The following is a 23,630-nucleotide window of genomic DNA, read 5'->3' as shown; positions in this document are numbered from 1 at the left end:
ATTTACCCAGGGTAACTGGACTAAGGAAAGGAAAGGTACTATGTTTACCCAGGGTAACTGGACTAAGGAAAGGAAAGGTACCATGTTTACCCAGGGTAACTGGACTAAGGAAAGGAAAGGTACTATGTTTACCCAGGGTAACTGGACTAAGGAAAGGAAAGGTACTATGTTTACCCAGGGTAACTGGACTAAGGAAAGGAAAGGTACCATGTTTACCCAGGGTAACTGGACTAAGGAAAGGAAAGGTACTATGTTTACCCAGGGTAACTGGACTAAGGAAAGGAAAGGTACTATGTTTACCCAGGGTAACTGGACTAAGGAAAGGAAAGGTACTATGTTTACCCAGGGTAACTGGACTAAGCTCAAGCACTTGTTTACAGCCAGGCCCTGCTCATAGAACATTTCATGCAGGGGTTCAATGCCTTGCTCAAGGGCACTTCAGCGGTGGTGATTTTAACGTGCCGGTCCGGGGATACGAACTAGCGACCTTCCGGTATCAAGACCGCTCCGCAAATCGTTCGGCCACCGCTACCATCTATCCCATCTATCTCTCTGTTGAATATATTCCACCAGAACCACAGAAAATAGAGAAACAATTTAGTATTAACACACAATCAACGCCGGGATTTCTTTCAAAATAGAAGCACGGGGTGCCGGGATAGATATGTCCGCTTTTACTTTGTAAGCCTATAGCCGAGCGTTTCTTTATGAGCGGTAAACAGGGAAGTGAACGACAACGCACATGCACAAAGGAGCAAGGAGTACGGTGCAGAAGGAGAGGCCAACTAAAACAAAAAGAAGAAAAAGTTGTTTTGCTGTGAACAATAAGTGACGTCTTGTCTTTGACCTATAGAGTCATTTATCATAGACTAACATGACTTCAGTGAGCGAGCATACATACTTTAGAACTCCGTTCACTTGTGGATACAACTTAATGACGTTGCCAGATGTTCATTTAACAAGCACCATTGACTTTTGCATCAGAGAGCAGCAGCTAAATTGGTAATTACCATCTGTTGGAGGACCAGGGCAGTGAATTCATTTGTAAAAAAGGGAGTAAAAAATGTGTTGTTTTTAACCATTGCAACATATACGTAGTGTAGTCTGTAGGAAAGAACATTCACACAACTAGAAGGCAGGCGTATATGCACAGGTGCGTATACAGGCCCAGTGGACATCAATGAAAGGAATAGAATGCCACCCACACGCTGTGTATTTGATCAGCATTTCATACAGAAGGTCTGGAGGACTGAAACGTTGCATTGAAAAGAAAAATAGTCTTTGTACTGAGCAAATACACAGTGTGTGGGTGCATTCTATTCCTTCCAAACATATAGTATCGTACCATGATCAGTATCAAAGCATGGCCTTATTATACCTGAAGGGCTAAATTGGATTAGCGGTCGTTTTTCACTTCGGCATTGAGTTGTTTGCTCTCTTCAACAGTTCAACCCAAAGTGGACCCAAAGTGTCTGTAAACTCTCTGTTTAGTAGAGATAGTAAAGTGCCTCATGAAGAAGGATTGCTCAGCAGTGCCAACTCCTAGCCAACAGTTTTAAGTCATTTTGTACGGGAACCCCTTTTGGTGTTTTATTAAGCATTAGGTTATGCTTTAAGCTATTGAAAAATAGCAGCTCTACAAGCTCATAGTGCGGCGGTCTGCTATTTTTTTTAAATCGTGAGAATGTGGCACACAAGCTTTGTCCATATTTTTTACAGTCTATGGTGGTGTGTCCAGTGGAAACCTCGTATGAATCTGATCTCAGGTCAGAATGGCTTAAATTTCGACGTCGGGTCTAACTGGGTTAATAAAAACGACAGAGCGTGACAGAGCGTCTGCAGTGTGTTTGTGTGACATTGGCCTGGTTGAAAACAACACTCTGTGACAGACAGACAGACAGACAGACAGACAGACAGACAGTGGTCATTCTGGTCAGACTGAATGTCACACCATTGTCTCGTCCGTCCACCCCCCCCCCCCCCCCCCCCCCCCCGCCCTCACACACCAGTAATTATTGGTGTAAAACTAGGGCACATCACAGTTAGTAATCCATTGTTAGTCTTCTGTATCATTGTTGTGTACAGGGAGGGACTCTTGCGTCATGGGTGTGCACAAACATGTCCTCACTGACTTTTTACAGAATTTGGTTTCATCCATCATAACCTGTTTAGGCCTGGCGTCAACATTTAAAAAATGTCTTCTGAATCCCGACAGTTTTCTGAAATACCCCATGTTTCTATATCAGTGGCGCTCAATATTTCATGTCAAGGAACCCCACAAATGATGTGCAATATAGGCCGCTGACCCCCCCATCTGAAAATATGTTATTCCAGGGACCCCCTCGGAAGCAAAGATTTGAGTTAAAAACGTTCACTCTGAAAGAATATATATTCAAAGATTTGTGCTGCAGTTTCACGATTTTTTCCCCAAAATAGCAGACCTACAAGCTCGTAGCACGGGCACTCGGTGCCGCGCTATGAGCTTGTAGATCTGCTATTTTTTTTACAATAGCTAAAGTATAACATAATGCTTTTAAAACGCCAGAAAGGGGGTTCCCGCCCAGAATGGGATAATGTGCACATGGATTAGACGGGACAGGTGTTGTGATTGCTGCAGCCAAGGTTGTCCTTTCTTCTGTGACTTTCATCTGAAAACATGTTGTTCCAGCAGGGCCAAAAGATGTTCGCTCTGAAAGAATATATATTCAAAGATCTGCGCCACATTTTCACGATTAAGACAAAAATAGCTAAAGGATAACATAATGCTTTAAAACACCAAAAGATGGGACAAATACCTGGCTCATACAACTTGAACCTCTTGACCAGCCCGGGGGACCCCTAGGGACCCCTAGGGGACACGCTTCATCATGTCATTAATCCATTCTGGGCGGGAACCCCTTTTGGTGTTTTAAGCATTATGTTATACTTTAGCTATTGAAAAAATAGAAGATCTGCAAGCTCATGCCCGTGCCCGCTACGAGCTTGTAGTAGGTCTGCTATTTTTCAAAAATTGCGAAAAGGTGGCGCAAATCTTTGAATATATATCGTTTCAGAGCGAACAATTTTTAACTCAAATCTTTGCTTCTGGAGGGAAGGATCCCTACTAGAACAACATTTTGTCGGCGGCCAATTACATAATATATGTTTGGGGGTCCTTGACATGAAAATATTTGAGAACGACTGACATTATTAGAAACATATGTTTTTTCACAAAACTGTCAGGATTTATAGAAGACATTTGTAGAATCGTCCTCCGGTCTAGACGGGTTAATTATGGATTATCGTGTGCATATCTCCAGCCCGTGCACACTAATAATGAGGTCCAGCTACTGTACCTACTGTACTAGTCCTTTTGCCCAGTGGCTGCCCAGTAATGCCAGCCATGCCTTTGATCTTTCTTGTAGTGTTTGCACTGGACGTGTGTGTGTGTGTGTGTGTGTGTGTGTGTGTGTGTGTGTGTGTGTGTGTGTGTGTGTGTGTGTGTGTGTGTGTGTGTGTGTGTGTGTGTGTGTGTGTGTGTGTGTGTGTGTGTGTGTGTGTGTGTGTGTGTGTGTGTGTTAGAGACTTTAACCCATTTAGGCCTGACATCGGGGGAAAAAAAATCTAAATGAAGACAATTTTCTGAAAGATTTGAGGCACATTTTAACGATTTTTCAAAAATAGCAGACCTACAAGTTCATAGCGCGCCACCTATGAGCTTGTAGATCTGATATTTTTCAATAGCTAAATTATAACATAATATTGTTAAAAACACCAAAAGGGGTTCCCGCCCAGAATTGGTTAACTTTGATCATCCCAGCAGTGGTACTATACTGTATCTCAGCCTTTCTCAAGATAAAATAAATACATCTATAATCATCACATATTGCATCATGAGAGCGTGTGTACAGTACGTTGGGTCCCTGCTGCGGGGGCCTAAAGTCTACAGGGGCCAGCTTGTGGCCCCTTTCATGTCCACGCCAGGGCCCAGGGAAATCATTCCCAGTGCAATAGACATTTCAGAAAGTACCAGCCTGGTACCCTATAGTCAAAATATGGCCCTTGAGGAAAATGAATGTGCCAAAAAGTGCCAAGCTGGCCCTCATATTAATTCTCTCTGCGGCTCCGCCCGTAATTAATAATGCACGCCAATATATTATATAAACCTTTTCAGTCGGCGTGACTCTGTTGTCTTTGGAAATTATACATGAATGGCGAGAACGTAAATTAGTTTTGTTCATACAAGCGGAAGAAAAATGGCATTGGAAAAGTTTCTTCCAAATCTGTTATTCTGTACTACTGTAGGTGAAATGTCAAATTAAAAACATACACTTTCCAGAATGTATTCATTGTGTGCTCCCCTACTCTTGATCAAACAAAAGGTTTAGACTTTGTTCCAGTTTACACCCCCACACACACACACACGCATGCACGCACACACGCATGCACGCACACACACACACACACACACACACAGGCACACACATAAGGGTATATTTGAAATAGGGCTTGAGCGGTTAAGTATATTTGTCAGTTTGGGATAAGACACACACATTTCAGTTTTAGGTTCTCGAGCTGAAACGGTTTGTGAAACTGCACCAGAGGTTATCCCAGGCTAACCTCAGTAACCTAATAGAAAAAAATCGGAAAATAATTTTGTCACTACTTTGTAGTAGTGATCAACCCATTTTGGACTGAGGCCGATTATACAAATCTATACAAAAACCCTGTGTTTCTCAGTTGTTTGTTCTCAAACTATTTCATGTCAAGGACCCCAAAAAATATTACCGTAGTTGATTTGACCCCTCAGTCCAACCCATTGATGCCGAGTGCCAAGCAGGGAGGCATTGGGTCCCATTTCATTTTTACAGTCTTTCCAGACTTCCCAGTCCTTCGTTGCCATTCCCAGTTCCTGCTTACTGATGCATGTGTCCCCTATATATAGCGATGACATCAGGGAACGACAGCTTTCTACCTCTGGTCTGCTTTGAGGCAGGACTACCAGAGGAGAAGGGAAGATATAACCTCATTGTCATCTCTGTATAGCAGTGGCCGACATGCAAACTGTGTTCTTCTGGATCGGACTAGTGAAGACACACGGGGGAGGTTGCCATAACCACAACAAGGCCACTGTCTGGTAGATAAACAAACACTGTATACAGTAGTTTCAAAACATTTCAATTTGTTTCCATAAAAATAAAACAAGATTGTTATGTGCAGAAGTATGCATTCTCGTGGCTCTATAATTCCTGCGTTGGGGCCCATCTGTAGAGGAACACCCTGTGGTCAGTAGACTCAAACGAAGCACGAAAATCCCTCATCTTTTAGGAGCCTCTGCTGAGCGACAGATAGATCAAGACAGAAAATAAGCCTCCGCATGTTTAGCGGAGAGGCTGTTTGGATCAATGGCATTTCAAAGCAGCTTTGGGGTTGTCCCCGCTGGGAAGAGGAGGGGAATTAGATGCCATTCTTTCACTGCTGAAATAAAGCGGGCCTGTTTCAGAGAGTTAAAGCTTTGTTGTCAAACAGTAAAATGGGCAGCAGCTTTGAACGGAGTTCCCCACTGACTCCACAGTGGGGATTACAGTGTGATAAAGTTTCAACAACACACTGGGTGCCCTTGATGCCGTGTTGTGTTGGTGGTGGGTGCAGATAGCAGGGTCTTCAACCAATCAATATGACACTGAATGTCTTGGGACTGGACTAGACACATTATTATGGTACAGTATAAAACTATAGTCTACAGTAGGAGATATTATGTGTTGAAGGGCGGATTCCTTTTGGAAAATATATAAACGTATAGTTATGATGGTCCCAAATGGACCCGTTCATTTGGTTCCATTTGTACACTCTCAGAGTTAAATTAACATTGATTTTTACAATATAAATTGGGGGTCTCGGGAGATAGAAATGCCATTAGATGGGGCGTCCGTCCGTGTGTCAAACTGAGGGTCCTTGAAATTAAACGTGTTGAGAATCTCTGCTACAGCCGTAAAAAAAATCTTCTCATATATGGGGGTCCCTGGCATGTGTTTTCTAAAGGGGGTCCGCGGGCTAATGAGTGTCCATTTGGGGGGTCCTTGACGTGGAAAAGTTTGGGAACCAGTGGATTAGTGGGTGTATCTTTGTGTTGGTGTCTGTCTGTCTGTGTCTGTGTGGGTTCTGACGGCTGGCTGGTTGAATGAGTGATTGATTGTGCTCATTGTTCCACAGAGCTGATTGGTTCCAGCCTTCTAGCGGGTAATTAAGGTAGTTAGGGAGGTGGTCTCGACTCGACGTCCCTCCACTCCACTCCCAGATATCTAGAAGACTGCCAGCTAACGTGTCACTCAATGTTTGATGGATGTGTTACTGTCCATTGATTTTAACAGCCTGTTGGGTTGGTAGGGGTGGGTTAATCCTTGTCCACTGTGTTTTATGCTGCGTTTTGATTAGGTGTGTTAGGTTAGTGATTTTTTTTTTTTTGTTTCTTCTGATTTTAATTAGTAAGGTTTAGGTTGTTAATGTTTAGTTTTCTTTTGATGACTGTTAGCCCACCATTCAAGTATAGCAAAAAATAGCTGATCTACAAGATCAAAACACGTCGCACTGCAACGCGTTTTGAGCTTGTAGATCGGCTATTTTTTCTATACGACAGTAATATGCAATGTGTGTGGATTGAGTGTGGCCGTCTTCTAAGCTGTCATAGAAGGCCAACATTCTACAAAATATAAATCTAAATAAAATGAATTCGCAAAAGACATTTTGAGGGAAAGGTGGGGGGGAGTATAGACACTTGGGGGACCTCAGTTAACAAAGTACTTTATATGGTTTAATAGATAAAAAAGTTTTCACATTCTTTGTTGCTTCTGGATCTGAAGAGTGGAGTCTCTCTTGATGTTTGTTTCCCCAGGCCGTGGGGTGGTAACCGTGGTGACGGCGTAGCGGTAACTACTGTAGATCTACTGCAGGACCTACTGTAGGTCATTATGTTAATGGTTCCCGACGGGAGGCGCAGCCAGAAAGGAGATTCTAGATGGGCCGGCACGCCCGACCTGCGTTATTTATTTCGGTTATATTTCGGGTTATATTGCCCCTGGAGTGACAGCCGGGCAGTTGTCATCACAGTCATGAGCATTATCATCTGATCAAATATCAATAGCTGCTAGCTAGCAATCATTCATATTTCAAATAGTACAAATAGAAATAAATCCACATGAATTAGATGAGGCTCTTGTAAATGATTCACAGCACACTGCAGTGCACGTGCGTCAGTCAGGGTAAATTGCAGACAGTTCATTATTTTCCATTTTTTACTAGCAAATCTTTTACACAAATAAAATGAAATAAATTCAAGGCAAGGCTTCGATCAGCTTTTTGATTGGGGTCTGACCATCTAACTCTGGGGAGACTGGGGAGCTCAGCATTCTGGGATAGTGGGATTTGTAGTTTTTTATTTTTATTTCCAAAAATGGATGGATGGTCCAGCTCTCTATATGGGTGGGCCGCAGCCCACCCAGGCCCACCCGTAGCTGCGCGCCTGCTTCCCGTCTTCAGTGCATTGATTGCCTGGTTTTGCATCAGATTGTCATTGAGGGAGAACATGTTCTGACGAAGGCCACCTCGGTTTGAGCCACTAAACCCTTCTATATGTTAAATAATGCAGTGGTTAATTATGTTTTGATATGAAGGCTTTGCATTATTAATATTAATTGCTTACTATTTGGTCTCTTATGGAAATAGTGTTTATTTTATGAAAACTATAACCACAAGGCACATTATAAAAAAGGGGGGGGGGGGGGGGGGGAATAAAACTACGGTTATTGATTGGTAGTTTGCATGTTATAAAATAAGGCATTATGGTCATTTATTTTTCACTTTCATAGAAACTCTCCATCATCTCAGCACAGCAGTGTCATATAGGGGTGCTGTCGCAGCTCAGTGCTTATAATATATAAGAAATAAGAAAATATAAACCTTGAAATGTGTTTAAAAACTAAATTAAGTGTGAAAGATGGTAGGCAAAAAAATAATAATAACACATCTTCCATTAGAAACATCAGCTATAGGCTGTGCTACACTAGTGATACGGGCAGCTCCTACACTATGGAAAATAGCCGATCTACAAGCTCACCACGCGTCGCACTTCGGCTATTTTCAGCAAGTGTAAAATCAGTCATTAACTAAAATCTTATGACAGTTAAGGTCTCCACACGAATTCAGATTTTTAAGCTGCGTTTCTCCGTCGGTTTTCCGATGCAACCACCTTTAGTCGACTAAAACTAGATTAACACTAAAATATTCCAGGTGACTAAAATGTGACTAAAACGAAATGAAAACTATTATATGACTAAAACTAAAATCAAAATTTGCTGCCAAAAATAACCCTGGAACAGCATTCCTCTGGCCGTCAGGTCTGCCCCCTCCGTTGAGAGCTTTAAGTCCAGGCTAAAAGCATTCCTATATCTTCACAAGCCTTTCAGTCCCCCTGATGCACTTTAATACATAGGATATGATTGCCTTGTTGCTTTTAAACTGCACTGTTTCTACTGTACCATATGGATTGTTTTTTATTGCTTTATCTCACAGCGGTGTATTGCACTGCACTGCACTGTACTGTATTGTTTTCCTCTGACCCGCCGTGAAGCACTTTGCTACGATGAGAGCCGTTTTTAAATGGGATTGGCTCGACCGCGGATTTGAACAGGAAGCGCATAAAGGTGTCAAGAGTGTCCCTTTCAAATCTGCTGCCGAGCATAATGGTTCTACCACACAGAGGTAGAAGACGGTCATCGCTGGGGACACATGCGCATCCGTAAGCAGGAACTGGGTGGTCTGGCGTGGCATTGATCTGAAATCCATGATCTGGACCGCGGTCGAAAAATGATGATGATCACAAAGCTAGATAGAGTCCTGACTATGCTCATCCCCTCCATTCCCCTGAAGTCCTGACTACGCTCATCCCCTCCATTCCCCTGAAGTCCTGACTACGCTCATCCCCTCCATTCCCCTGGGTCACGGAAGTAATTTATCTATGGGGGCATCTTAATATCGTCTACTATAAGCATTGTGGTCCAAAAATAAACAAGCTGTCTCTGCGTTATTGTCAGGGAGGTGTCTCTATATCGTTTGCAACCATCAGTCACTCGTATATGAATATTATACAGTCTGTTTCTAGCGAAAATGTAACTAATTCAGCAGCGGTACCAATAGCATTTTCTCTCAGTCAGTTGATTCTTCATATCCATATGAGTGAAGCGGCCGGGATGATTTGTTTATTTTTCAAACACAGTTCTTATACGAGGCGATCTAAAATCCCCCCTGTGGGGATTACAATGCAACTAAAAAGTACATGAACCTGGGGATTTGTGTCCTCTTGACTCTTGAAAATGGATAAGATATCTTGACATCTGGAACAATAGTTATCTATATGTGTGAAACCACTAGACACTCAATGATGTCACTACCACATCTACACATGATGAACTTTAATATCTATGTGGTTTGGTTTTTATAATTCACCACTTTGTGTAAAATTAACACCCTGTCAAAATATTATTACGACATTACTCTGTGGTCCACAACTCCACACACGTGTTAAATATCACCTGACGTTGCAGAATTCAACTCTCATATGGCTATGGAAATTAAACGGATGACAGAAACAGATGTTGGTGCTGGCAAAGTGTAATGTTCCATATTCGGTTAAGGAAGAAATCCTATAATCTCCGGAAAAAAAAATGTTAAGAAGAAACACTAGTTTCTTCTTCATCTGGGAACGAAGTTCAGTGAGTTCAAATTCAAAAGACTCGATCCCTCTACCCAGAACTTGTTATTTTTTAAAGAAAGTATTAACGCAAACCTATTATTTCTGTTTCAGTGAAGTCAAGGTCCTCTGGCTCTCACTTCCCAGCCCCAAGCGGACACTGCTTAACCCATTTTGGGCGAGAACCCCTTTTGGTGTTTTAAGAATTATGTTATACTTTAGCTATTGAAAAATAGCAGATCTACAAGCTCATAGCGCGGCACCGAGTGCCGCGCTACGAGCTTGTAGGTCTGCTATTTTTGAAAAATCGTGAAAATGTGGCGCAAACCTTTTGAATATATATTCTTTCAGAGCGATCGTTTGTTAAACTCATATCTTTGCTTCTGGAAGGATGGGGGGTCGGCGGCCAATTACATATATAATATTTGGGGGTGCTTGACATGAAAATGTTTGAGATGTATCAGAAAACTGTCAGGATTTAGAAGACATTTTTGTAGAATCGTCATCGGGTCTAAATGGCTTAACAAACGATAACTAGATATATTCCCTTGGGTTGATAACTACAATGGCAGATATACCCTCAATCTATCAAATTGAGATGGGAAGAAGAATCATGGCATCACAGATGTGTCAGCCAGAGGGGGTGGTTGGGTTAACTAACCCATTCAGGGCGGGAACCCCTTTTGGTGTTTTAACTAAGCATTATGTTTTGCTTTAGCTGTTGAAAAATAGCAGATCTACAAGCTCATAGTGCCGTGCTACGAGCTTGTATATTCTGCCAGAGTTTCAGTTTTTAACTCATATTTCTTCTTTTCTTCTGGAGGGTCCCTGTCCTGGAACAACATATTTTGAGATGGGGGGTCGGCGGGCATATTACATATAATTTTTTGGGGTCCTTGACATGAAATATTGAGAACCACTGATATAGAAACATGAGGTTTCTCAGGAGAAAATAATACATTTTAAAAATACATTTTTTTACATGTTGACGTCAGGCCTAAATGTGGTAACTCATAGTGATGCATGGTTTCCCCTCTTCTCTTCTTTCGTGTAACGTTAGAGGTCCAACTCTGTGTCGTGGAGCCACGCCCGCATCTCTGGTCCCAGGTCAAAGAGGCCGGCCTCTGAGGGCGGTCTGTGTAAGGGGCAGGTAAAGATGACATGATCGGCTGTCTGCTCAGGGGCACCGCACTCACATGCCGCACTGTCTGCCAGTCCCCACTTCTGCAATGATGCATTGAAGCGCCCAACCCCAGTTCTTAATCGGTTCAGTGTGGTCCATTGTTTGCGAGGAAGATCCTCTCCTCCTATGTCGCCAACTCCTGGATCCCAGATGAACCGATGCATGCGGGAGGGCCCGGCTGACTCCCACTCCTGCTTCCACGCTGTTGCTAGCCATGCATCTCTGGAGATGGCCTCAGGGGTGGCGTTGAGCATCTCCTGTGCTGCCCTGTTGTAGGGGTGACGAGACCTGAGTCTGCTTGGGGGCACTGGAGTTGTGGTGGTGCCATGCAGGATGTGCCAATCCTGCTTTTGGGCTTTCCTGGCCAGGACGAGGGTGGCAGCTTCCCGTCGGAGGCCGGCCGGAGCTATTCCCGCAAGGACTGGCAAGTGGGACACAGGGGTGGGCTTCAGGCATCCCGTAATGATCCGAAGGGCGTTGTTGATTGCCACGTCGACCATTCTAGCATGTGGGCTTCTGTTCCAGACTGGGGCGCAGTATTCCGCTGCTGAGAAGACCAGGGCTTGGGTGGATATACGCAGCGTCTTGGCGGAGGCTCCCCAGGTTGTCCCAGCGAGGCGGCGGATCAGTGCAACCCTGGATGTCACCTTGGCCTTGAGTTCCTTGAGGTGTTGACTGAAGGACAGTGTCCGATCCAGACGCACGCCGAGGTACTTCGGGGCTTGCTGGACCTCCAGGCGTTTGCCGTCAATGCTCACCTCAAGCTCCCTCCTTGCTTCTCTGTTGCTAAGGTGGTATGCCGCAGCGACTGTCTTTCCAACGCTAAGCTGTAGACGCCACCTTTGGAGGTATGCTACCATGGTGCCCATGTCTTCATTCAGGCCCTCTTCCATCGCCTTCCATGTTGGTCGACTGAACATGATGGCAAGGTCGTCTGCGTAGCCATACTTTCTGGACGATGTATCCGGTAGGTCATGAATGTAAATATTGAACAGCATTGGCGAGAGGACAGACCCCTGCGGTACCCCGTTCCTCAGTCTTCTGAGCCTACTGCACTGCCCACTGCTGGTCTGGAGAATGAAGCTGCGGTTGGAGAGCGTCTCCATGATGAACTTCACCATATGCTGGTCCGGTATTGTCCTCAACAGCTTCAGGTGGAGCCCCCGGTGCCACACGGTGTCGTATGCGGCAGTCAGGTCCAGGTACACCACCCCAGCTTTCTCATTGTCCTGGAAACTGTTCTCGATGTCTTGAGAAAGTAGTGTAACCTGGTCTGCTGTTGACCTTCCACGACGGAAACCAGCTTGTTCCCGTGGGAGCTGTGAGTCCACTACTGGCTCTATGCGGCCATGGATCATCCTCTCCAAGATCTTAAATGGGACACTGAGCAATGAGATGGGCCTGTATGACTTGGGGTCATCCGCGTCTTTATTTGGCTTTGGCAAAGCTATCACGGAGGCGCGGCGCCAAATCTTTGGGAGCTTTAACCTCCGGTAGCATGCTGTAAAAAAAGCACAAAGCCAGCCAGATGTTGTTGTGCTCTGGTGGATGACGAACTCCGGGTGGATGTTGTCACGGCCTGGAGATTTGCCCGGCTTGAGCTTGCTCATGGCCTCACTGAGTTCCTCTGCTGTAAATTCTCCCGAGAGGTTGGAATCGACACTGGCTGCTCTTGAGATGCAAGACACCTCTCGCGATGTCAGTCGGGCAAAGTCTTTGTCTGCATCCGGGAAGCGGCCGTTCTTCAGGAGCTGGGAAGCGATGGAATCTGCGGTGACTGGGCATCTGTGAGCTGTTGTATTTCTGCCTGTAAGCAGGTTGATGGTCTGCCACGCCTTGCGACTAGAATGGGTGAAGTCGATTGACTCGACGACTTCTGTCCATCTGGCCTTGCGGGTGGCGTCAAGCCTCTGGAGCAGTGCTGATGCAGTCACATCCACCTCTTCTCTGGAGCTGGCTCTCTGGTGTTCACTCAAGAGGCGGCTGCACTCCTCGTCCCAACCTGGGATGTAGTTCCTGTTATAACCACGAGGGATGGTCTTCTTTTCCCCTCTACTAGTCATGTCTCCCCCCCCCCCCCCCCTCTATCGCCTGCTCAGATCTGGATGGGCCTGTTGACGGGTGACATTTACAGTCGCGTGATGGCGCTGTCAGATTCTGGAGGGCCCGCGGCGATGAGGTGTCGTTGGGTCACGCATATACTGTACATACTGTATATCCTCTAATCTGGGCCTGTCACATGCCACGGTAATTGGATCACTGTAAACTGACAGATTAGACGGTTGAAATGTAACCCATTTAGACCTGAGGACGATTCTACAAATGTCTTCTAAATCCTGACAGTTTTCTGAAAAACCCCATGTTTCTACGTCAGTCGTTCTCAAACATTTTCATGTCAAGGACCTCCAAAAATATGTAATTGGCCGCCGACCCCCATCTGAAAATATGTAGTTCCAGGGACGCTCCACCCAGAAGCAAAGATTTGAGTTAAAAACGTTCGCTCTGAAAGAATATATATTCAAAGATTTGCGCCACATTTTCACGATTTTTCAAAAATATCAGATCTACAGTACCAGCTCGTAGCGGAACTAAATGAAAACTATTGAAAGTCGTAACTAAAACTAACTAAAAATCAAAATGTGCTGCCAAAAACGACACTGTTCTGGATGGTACCTTTAAACCAAAAACGACACTGTTCTGGATGGTACCTTTAAACCAAAAACGACACTGTTCTGGATGGTACCTTTAAACCAAAAACGACACTGTTCTGGATGGTACCTTTAAACCAAAAACGACACTGTTCTGGATGGTACCTTTAAACCAAAAACAACACTGTTCTGGATGGTACCTTTAAACCAAAAACAACACTGTTCTGGATGGTACCTTTAAACCAAAAACGACACTGTTCTGGATGGTACCTTTAAACCAAAAACGACACTGTTCTGGATGGTACCTTTAAACCAAAAACGACACTGTTCTGGATGGTACCTTTAAACCAAAAACAACACTGTTCTGGATGGTACCTTTAAACCAAAAACAACACTGTTCTGGATGGTACCTTTAAACCAAAAACGACACTGTTCTGGATGGTACCTTTAAACCAAAAACAACACTGTTCTGGATGGTACCTTTAAACCAAAAACAACACTGTTCTGGATGGTACCTTTAAACCAAAAACAACACTGTTCTGGATGGTACCTTTAAACCAAAAACAACACTGTTCTGGATGGTACCTTTAAACCAAAAACGACACTGTTCTGGATGGTACCTTTAAACCAAAAACAACACTGTTCTGGATGGTACCTTTAAACCAAAAACAACACTGTTCTGGATGGTACCTTTAAACCAAAAACAACACTGTTCTGGATGGTACCTTTAAACCAAAAACGACACTGTTCTGGATGGTACCTTTAAACCAAAAACAACACTGTTCTGGATGGTACCTTTAAACCAAAAACAACACTGTTCTGGATGGTACCTTTAAACCAAAAACAACACTGTTCTGGATGGTACCTTTAAACCAAAAACGACACTGTTCTGGATGGTACCTTTAAACCAAAAACGACACTGTTCTGGATGGTACCTTTAAACCAAAAACGACACTGTTCTGGATGGTACCTTTAAACCAAAAACAACACTGTTCTGGATGGTACCTTTAAACCAAAAACAACACTGTTCTGGATGGTACCTTTAAACCAAAAACAACACTGTTCTGGATGGTACATTTAAACCAAAAACGACACTGTTCTGGATGGTACCTTTAAACCAAAAACGACACTGTTCTGGATGGTACCTTTAAACCAAAAACGACACTGTTCTGGATGGTACCTTTAAACCAAAAACGACACTGTTCTGGATGGTACCTTTAAAAACTGTAGATAAAGCTGCAATCCGCAATATGTATGTCCTTCCCAGGATTGAAGCGTCTCCGGAAAATGCTGAAATGCTGACGTTTCTACAGCTGATCTGAGACCGAATGCAATATACCTTTAGCAATCAGTAGTGTTTCTACCCTTCAATAAGAGTATAGGGAAACCACCTGCGTGTGCGTGCATGCGTGCGTGCGTGCGACCGTGCGTGCGTAGGGTAGGGTAAAAGCTAATCCTGCGTAGCTAGCTATAGACAATTGCAGATCTCTGCCTGTCCGTCTGGGGAAATCAACATTTTATTTTATGTATGTGGCTGCCAACCGCTTTCACTCGTGTTAATGTATATACGAAGGGTTTGGCCTTAAAGCCTTTGCATTTATTGGTTCTGCAATGCCGTTATCTTTTATTATTTCTGAATTGTTTCCACCCAGTTTTATAAGTACCACAAGTACATCTCTGGTCGTCTGGCTACGCAAGGTCAAGTTCAATTATCCCATTTTGGGCGGGAACCCCTTTTGGTGTTTTAAGTATTATGTTGTACTTTATAGCTAATGGAAAAATAGCAGATCTACAAGCTCGTAGCGCGGCATAGGTCTGCTATTTTTGAAAAATCGTGAAAATGTGGTGCAAATCTTTGAATATATATTCTTTCAGAGTGAACGTTTTTAACTCAAATCTTTGCTTCTGGGGGGGGGGGGTGTCCCTGGAACAACATGTTTTCAGATGGGGGTCGGCGGCCAATTACAGATAATTCTGGGGGTCCTTGATATGAAATAGTTTGAGAACCACTGATATAGAACCATGTTTTTTTTTCTGAAAACTGTCATGATTTAGAAGACATTTCTATAGGTCTAAATGGGTTAAATACAGCAGCTCTAACTAGCATGCGGTGGTGGACTGGTGGTGGTACCCTCGTTAAAACTAAACTCATTAAAGTTCTCAATTTGTTCTGTCTTTTTTAGTTTTAGTTTCCTGACCTCAAAACTCCAAAAGAACTTTGAACATTCAGTGGATTTTCTGTGGTCTGAGGGTTTACTGAAAGGGCCACTTCACCCCTTTTTCATAGCAGATCTACAAGCTCATACTTATACTAGATCTGCTATTTTTGAAAAATCGTAAAAATGTGGTGCAAATGTTTGAATATATATTCTTTCAGAGCGAACGTTTTAAACTCAAATCTTTGCTTCCGGGGGAGGTCCCTGGAACAACATATTTTCAAATGGAGGTCGGTGGCCAAATACATCTGAGAATATGTTGTTCCCCAGAAGAAAATATTTGAGTTAAAAAGGTTCACTGTGAAAGAATAAATATTCAAAGATTTGCACCACATTTTCAGGATATTTCAAAAATAGCAGCACAGAGTGCCGCACTATGAGCTTGTAGATCTGCTATTTTTCATTAGCTAAAGTACAACATAATGCTTAAAACAACAAAATGGGTTCCTGCCCAAAATGTGTTAAAGCAGTTACTTATCAGCTATCTTCTTGCACACTTATGAATTGGCTCCAGAAGCTTATACTGTCTGCAGTCATTTCAAATATATCAGATGGTAGGAAAAGCTGTCTTTTTTTTGTGCCAGAGAGAAAAGGAAATGATATTCCTTTAGATGAGGTACTTCTCAGAGTGTTGAGACTTTGGAGCCGTTGCAACAGTTGATTGTGTTAGAGCTCGGAGCTTATAAAAAAAACCGTTTGCCAGCTGCAGCCTGTGAGAGAACAGAGGGAAAGAAATGTAGATGCATCTTGTGCTGCTTACGGATGAATATGTGCTGACTCGTTATAACGTTATTCAGGGACAAGCCTATCACGTTGAGACCAAAACTTTAGTTTTCCTCCATTTCTACACTTCTACGCTCCCTTCAAGATCACACTATAGTTCTGTCCTCTCAGCTTATAATCTAATACCGGTATAGTCTAGCTTCATTGTTGTGTTGGGAGAAGTTGCTCATATTGTACAAAGCCTGGCGATGTGAGTGAACCGACTCCTAGGGTACGTGTGGACTGTTGTGTTTTTATTAAATAAGAAAAAGAGGTTGCGCGTCAGCAATTGGAACAAATCCCCAAAAGGTATAGCACATACAGTACCACATTTCAAATCAATTGGAGGACAAAGTATTCACAGTTTCCACCTTTTTTATTGGCACACATCTATAAACGAACACTTACGCATTTCAGCTCCAGACTGAAGGCAACACCTCTGTTGGTCTGAACAAGGCTGTTGTTCAGTTCCCTCTGTAGCAGCCACCCCGGTACTCTGTTTCATTAGTTTGGTATGTTCTTTGTCCATTTAGTTTAGTTAATAAACCTTTTTAAGTGGTGCAACCACTCCTAGAACCAGCAATGTCTGTCTGTCTGTCCGTTTAGGGTACAAACCTGTTGCACCACTCAGTTCAGTCTGATTTTTTAGATTGGTTGTACTTGTTGCTATCTGATCCTATAATATGTCCAGTCTATGTAAACACAAACATTGAAGACAAAAGTGTACATTGAAGACAATTAAGTGAGGACACAAATTGTGATTCATGGCCGGCATGATTGGGTGGGAGATGGTGTGCCATTGGTTGAGAATGAGATGATGTATGATGATGACAGTATGTGATTGTTTTCTTTAAAGCGCAAATAACATGCATTTTAAAACTGCTTTTAATATTTAATAATCATATTGTCTATGTCCCTCAAAGTTATTTCTAATGGTTTGAGCCTCAATCACCAATCTGATATAACCAGGCCTTGGCATTTCTTTCTGGACTTTGAAAGCAGTTTTAGCTGCAGTACCACAATGTCCTGAGGTGGAGAGGGTGCTGATATGCAGATTATTTAATATTTGAGTCATTATAATACTGATGCTAGATAAAACCAGGCTTGTTTCCATTCCATGCCAGCTTGGAAAATCAACAATGGTGGACATTGTAAACAAAGTGGAAATGCTAATTTGGAACTGAAGTCTGAAGAAGAGGGGGAATTATACAAAGTAGGGTGACATTGATGACATCACGCTGAGGCCAAAATCAGTCGAGCTGTTCCTGAGAGCAATTTCCATTAAAACACCCATATGACATGAAGGCCTGATTGTTCAAAATTGGTTATTTGTGGGGATAGAAAACACACATGGGAGCCCCAAAAACACAAAAGAAATTGAAAAAGTTGAATTTTATGTTATAGGTCCTTTAACCCATTTTGGGGCGGGAACGCCTTTTGGTGTTTTAAAGCATTATGTTATACTTTAGCTGTTGAAAAATAGCAGATCTACAAGCTCATAGCGCGGCACTGAGTGCAGTGCTACGAGTGCAGCGATACGAACTTGTAGTGCAAATCTTATTTCAGAGCGAACGTTTTTAAGTCAAATCTTTGCTTCTGGGGGGTCCCTGGAACAACATATTTTCAGATGGGGGTCGGCGGCCAATTACAATTAAATCTTTGGGGTCCTTGACATGAAATATTGAGCACCACTGATACAGAACTATACTGTACTCTATTGCAAGATCTCCCCCCACTCAATGCTGATTATCAAGCGCTGAATGAAGTCACTTAGCTCTTGTCACAAGTGTCAAGAACCATTGGTCATTAATATGAAACAGCTGTGTGGAGGAAGATGTTTTACAGAAAGTAGGCATATATATATTCCATAGAATATATAGAATATATATATTCCATAGAATATATATAGAATATATAGAATATATATATTCCATAGAATATATATAGAGAAACAAAAAAGAAAGCGTAATAAACCGTGAAAAAAAGACTGGGGGAGCTTGTAGATTTATCTATTTGCACTATTGAATAGGGCATAAGTGCTAAATTCATAATCTTTTTTTTTTTTTTAAACATCTTGGGAACCACTGCAACAACAGGGTGTCTGTCTTCGTAGAGTAGCCCGTCAGGAATGTTGTTAAGTTTGATAAGATGCTGAATCAATCACCAGTGTTTGAACTGTGACTAAAGACGCCTGTGAAGAAATCCCACTAGTGGAAAAAGTCACATCATTGTGAGCTTATAGTAGATCGGCTATTTTACAAAATGGCCGAACTATAATAATGTTAGTTTTGATTGAATAATAATGAAATCTACAAAGTAACTAAGGTTTTCAAATAAATGTAGTAAAAGAGTAAAAGTACTGTGTAAGAGTAAAACTATTTGCCTCTGAGATGTAGTGAAGTGTAGAAGTAAAAGTATTGAAGATTGGAAGTACTCAAGTAAAGTACAGACAACTCTGCAAACAACAAACAAACAAACGCAGCAAGCAAACAAAACGCCTGCTGCTCTTTGTCCCCTGGGTCCCAAGTTGGACCTTCTATACGTTACAGAAACGTTGTTAGTTAGTTAGTCTGTGTTGCTGGAGAAGACACACGGTCTCTCCTGTCTGCGAGGTCTACTCTACGCCCGTCGGAGAAGATGAGGAGCGTTGTGGTGTCCGCGGTGTTCCTGGCGGCGGTCGTCGTCGGCCTGGCCGAGTCAAAACAACTGCAGAACAAAGACTACAGCAAGCTGGGCGGCAGTCTGAAGAAGTTCGTGGATCTGACGATCATTAGAGCAAACCAGCAGCTTAATTTTGGCCATCTGAATTTCGAAGGAACCGGTGAAATAGCACGGGTAACGTTGTTACTATACTGAATACCTATACCTACTGTATTGTTATTGTATTTGGTTATTGTCTTGGATCAGTGTGTAGCCTGTTATACTGTATGTACTGTATGCCTGGTGTCTGTAGCGTTGTAGGCATGTGTTCTTTAATCTGAAACAGATCAGAGCTGCTATTAATGTAACTGCTGTTACAATGGGGTAGTGTGAGTGATTGATTTGTATTTTATGTTAACCAATTTTTTAATTTAGACCTGAGGCCGATTGTTTTCTGAAAAACCTACTGTATGTTTCTATGTCAGTGTTGCTCAACCTTTTTCACGTCAAGGACCCCCAGAATTGATCTGTATTTGGCTCCGGACCCCCCATCTGAAAATATGTAGTTCCAGGGTCCCCCCCCCCCCCCAGAAGCAAAGATCTGAGCTAAAAACTGCGACGCGCTGTGAGCTTGTACGTAGGTCTGCTATTTTTGAAAAACCGTGACAATGCATGTGGCCCAAATGTTTGAATATATATTCTTTCAGGGTGCTCAAGTCTTTCATAAAACTGTCAGGATTTAGAAGGCAATTTGTAGAATTGTTCCTATAGGTCAAAATGGGTTAATGTGTTGCTTATGTTTGCTCATTTCTTGTACCTTGTTGTAGGTAACTCGCAACAACGGAGTGGTGATAGATGTGCGTCTAAGGAGAACCTCCTGCAATAAGGCTGGCGGTACCGCTGGATACAAACACCGTCCAGAGTGTTCCTTCAAACGGGTATGATGTGAAATACATTCATTTTTATATATTTTTTATCCCACGATTTTGTAACCCATTTTTCACCCCTGTGTCAATCATCTAATGTGATCCTGGGCTCTACACACCCTCCACCTTAACCTAGTCCCCATATATGGGGGACAAGGGGAGAGCAACGGACTTGAACTCATGCTTCCTTCATGCCTGAGTGTCCAAGTTGCTCCTTTACACCTGACAGGGGGGAGTTTCCCTGGTTGGACGTAGCGCGTGAAAGGAACACGTTATTCCAACCAGTCTCTTTCCCCTCCATCAGGCGCCCCGGCTGGCCAGGGGGAGGCAGTTTAGAGACCAGGATTACTGCATGTTTTTGTGAGGGTACCTACCCTAGGGGACACGGGGAGTACATGCAAACTCCACACAGAAAGGCCCTTTCGCCAACCCCGCCTTCGGGTATGGGCACTGATGACGCGGATGTGAAATACATTCAACATGGAATTGTTACGCGCCGCGGCGCGGCTGAACGCTTGATTCTGATCGGGTCAATCCCTGAATTAATCTTTGAATAATGACCTAATTTATTGTTCTCAATAGACCTTACGCAGACCTCGGCCATCTTAACCATTAACCATTATCAACGTTTGCCTGTTATCTATCTAATATATATATACCGTACTGTTTGCGGTATCAATAATCTTAATTCTGTCTGTGTTTCATCCTGTCTCGTCAGCTCCAGGTCCGATGTATGGTGTGCAGCGTGTATGGAGCAAGCCGAGCCTTACGCAACGAGAATAACTACCTCATGGACTGTGTGCGCAGACAATTTGAGCACACGGTATGTACAGTAAATAACTACCTCATGGACTGTGTACGCAGACAATTTGAGCACAAGGTATGTACAGTAAATAACTATACCTCATGGACTGTGTACGGAGAAAAGACGAGCACACGGTATGTACAGTATGAGTACATGGACTCGTATTGATCCGATCCGACCCGCCCCAAACTTGGTCAGCGGTCTGCCATGAGAACAGTCACAACAATAATCTTAATAATAATTCATGATTTTTAAGTTACTTTTATTTAGTGTGTGTATGCGTGTGTTTTTATTTTTTTGTGTGTGATACAGCTGCGCCCTCTGGTGGTGGGCGACTGGGCGGGTGGTGTTACAGCGTGACACACACACACACACACACACACACACATACACACACATACACAGTACACACACAGACAGACAGACATGTTCTGCTAGGTCTCATAGTTGGTGCTCATTGCGTTCGCAATAAATGCACAGAATCTCTTTACGTACACATACGTACATGTCTAGTGATCTAGTGATGATAAAAACTAATAACAAATATTATTATTATTATTATTACGTGCTGTACTTATAAACTATAACTATTTGTAAATGTATCTATTTCAATGTGATTTTCTTCCAGCATCATTCTCTTTGGTATGATCGTTGTAATCCTAGAATGATCGGAGACTTACTACTCCCTGTATCTGTTGACGAGGACGGAGTGACTCAGACAACGGATCTGTCCAACTTCATTCAAAGTAACGTAATTATTAATTTTAATTAATTTCAATGTGATTTTCTTCCAGCATCATTCTCTTTGGTATGATCGTTGTAAACCTAGCCTGTTCGGATCATCACTACTCTCTGCATCTGTTGACGATGATGGAGTGACTCCGACAAGGGATCTGTCAAAATTCATTCAAAGTAACCATTATTCATTTTAATTCATTTCAATGTCATTTTCTTTCTGAGTTTTTCTCTGTGGAATGAGCGTTGTAATCCTAGCCAGACTGGCACAACCAACATGTTCTCTGCAACTGACGATGAAGGAGCGAATCCAACAAGGGATCTGTCCAACTTCATTCAAAGGAATGATTATTCATTGAAATTTGGGAACCAAATTATTTTATATTTAACATGAATTTAACTACTTTCAAATTAAAGGCTCATACATACTCCAGTTTTTTGTTGATAGGTTATCACCGCTTTAGGTGATAGCTTATCACCTAAAACGGTGAGTTGAGGCCATCATACTCACGGTGATGTCCTTAAGGATTGACCCCGCCTCCCTGTGGTTTACCCCAACTTCTAGACCAATCAGTGAACGGGGTGATAAAGACTTGTCTGATAGTAAAAACAGAGAGATGGGTCTGTGTCCGCGGTGATAGCTGATCATCACCGCGACTGACGTAATGGTGTAGTTTTACAACCCTTTAAAAACTACACCGCGGTGATAATCTATCACCAAACACTGGAGTATGTATGAGCCTTAAGAAGGGTATGGCCAAAAAAAAATGTAGATGACTAAGTAAACTGAACATTGAGTCGACTATAACTAGACTAAAACTAATTGAACTAAAACATTTCAGATGACGAAAATCGGACTAAAACTGAATTGTATTCAAAACACTTACGACTAAAACAGTTCTGTCAAAACAAATCAGACTAAAACTGAATTGTATTCAAAACGCTTACGACTAAAACACTTCTGTCAAAACAAATCGGACTAAAACTGAATTGTATTCAAAATGCTACGACTAAAACAGTTCTGTCAAAACAAATCAGACTACAACTGAATTGTATTCAAAACGCTACGACTAAAACAGTTCTGTCAAAACAAATCAGACTAAAACTGAATTATATTCAAAATGCTACGACTAAAACAGTTCTGTCAAAACAAATCAGACTAAAACTGAATTGTATTCAAAACGCTTACGACTAAAACACTTCTGTCAAAACAAATCAGACTAAAACTGAATTGTATTCAAAACGCTTACGACTAAAACACTTCTGTCAAAACAAATCGGACTAAAACTGAATTGTATTCAAAATGCTACGACTAAAACAGTTCTGTCAAAACAAATCAGACTAAAACTGAATTATATTCAAAATGCTACGACTAAAACAGTTCTGTCAAAACAAATCAGACTAAAACTGAATTGTATTCAAAACGCTTACGACTAAAACACTTCTGTCAAAACAAATCAGACTAAAACTGAATTATATTCAAAATGCTACGACTAAAACAGTTCTGTCAAAACAAATCAGACTAACACTGAATTGTATTCAAAACGCTTACGACTAAAACACTTCTGTCAAAACAAATCAGACTAAAACTGAATTGTATTCAAAACGCTTACGACTAAAACACTTCTGTCAAAACAAATCAGACTAAAACTGAATTGTATTCAAAATGCTACGACTAAAACAGTTCTGTCAAAACAAATCAGACTAACACTGAATTGTATTCAAAACGCTTACGACTAAAACACTTCTGTCAAAACAAATCAGACTAAAACTGAATTGTATTCAAAACGCTTACGACTAAAACACTTCTGTCAAAACAAATCGGACTAAAACTGAATTGTATTCAAAATGCTACGACTAAAACAGTTCTGTCAAAACAAATCAGACTAAAACTGAATTGTATTCAAAACGCTACGACTAAAACAGTTCTGTCAAAACAAATCAGACTAAAACTGAATTATATTCAAAATGCTACGACTAAAACAGTTCTG

This window comes from Protomyctophum bolini (genome assembly GCF_963924005.1).
Source record: "Protomyctophum bolini genome assembly, chromosome: 19".
Classification (NCBI taxonomy): domain Eukaryota; kingdom Metazoa; phylum Chordata; class Actinopteri; order Myctophiformes; family Myctophidae; genus Protomyctophum; species Protomyctophum bolini.
Note: the sequence above shows the minus strand (reverse complement) of the source record.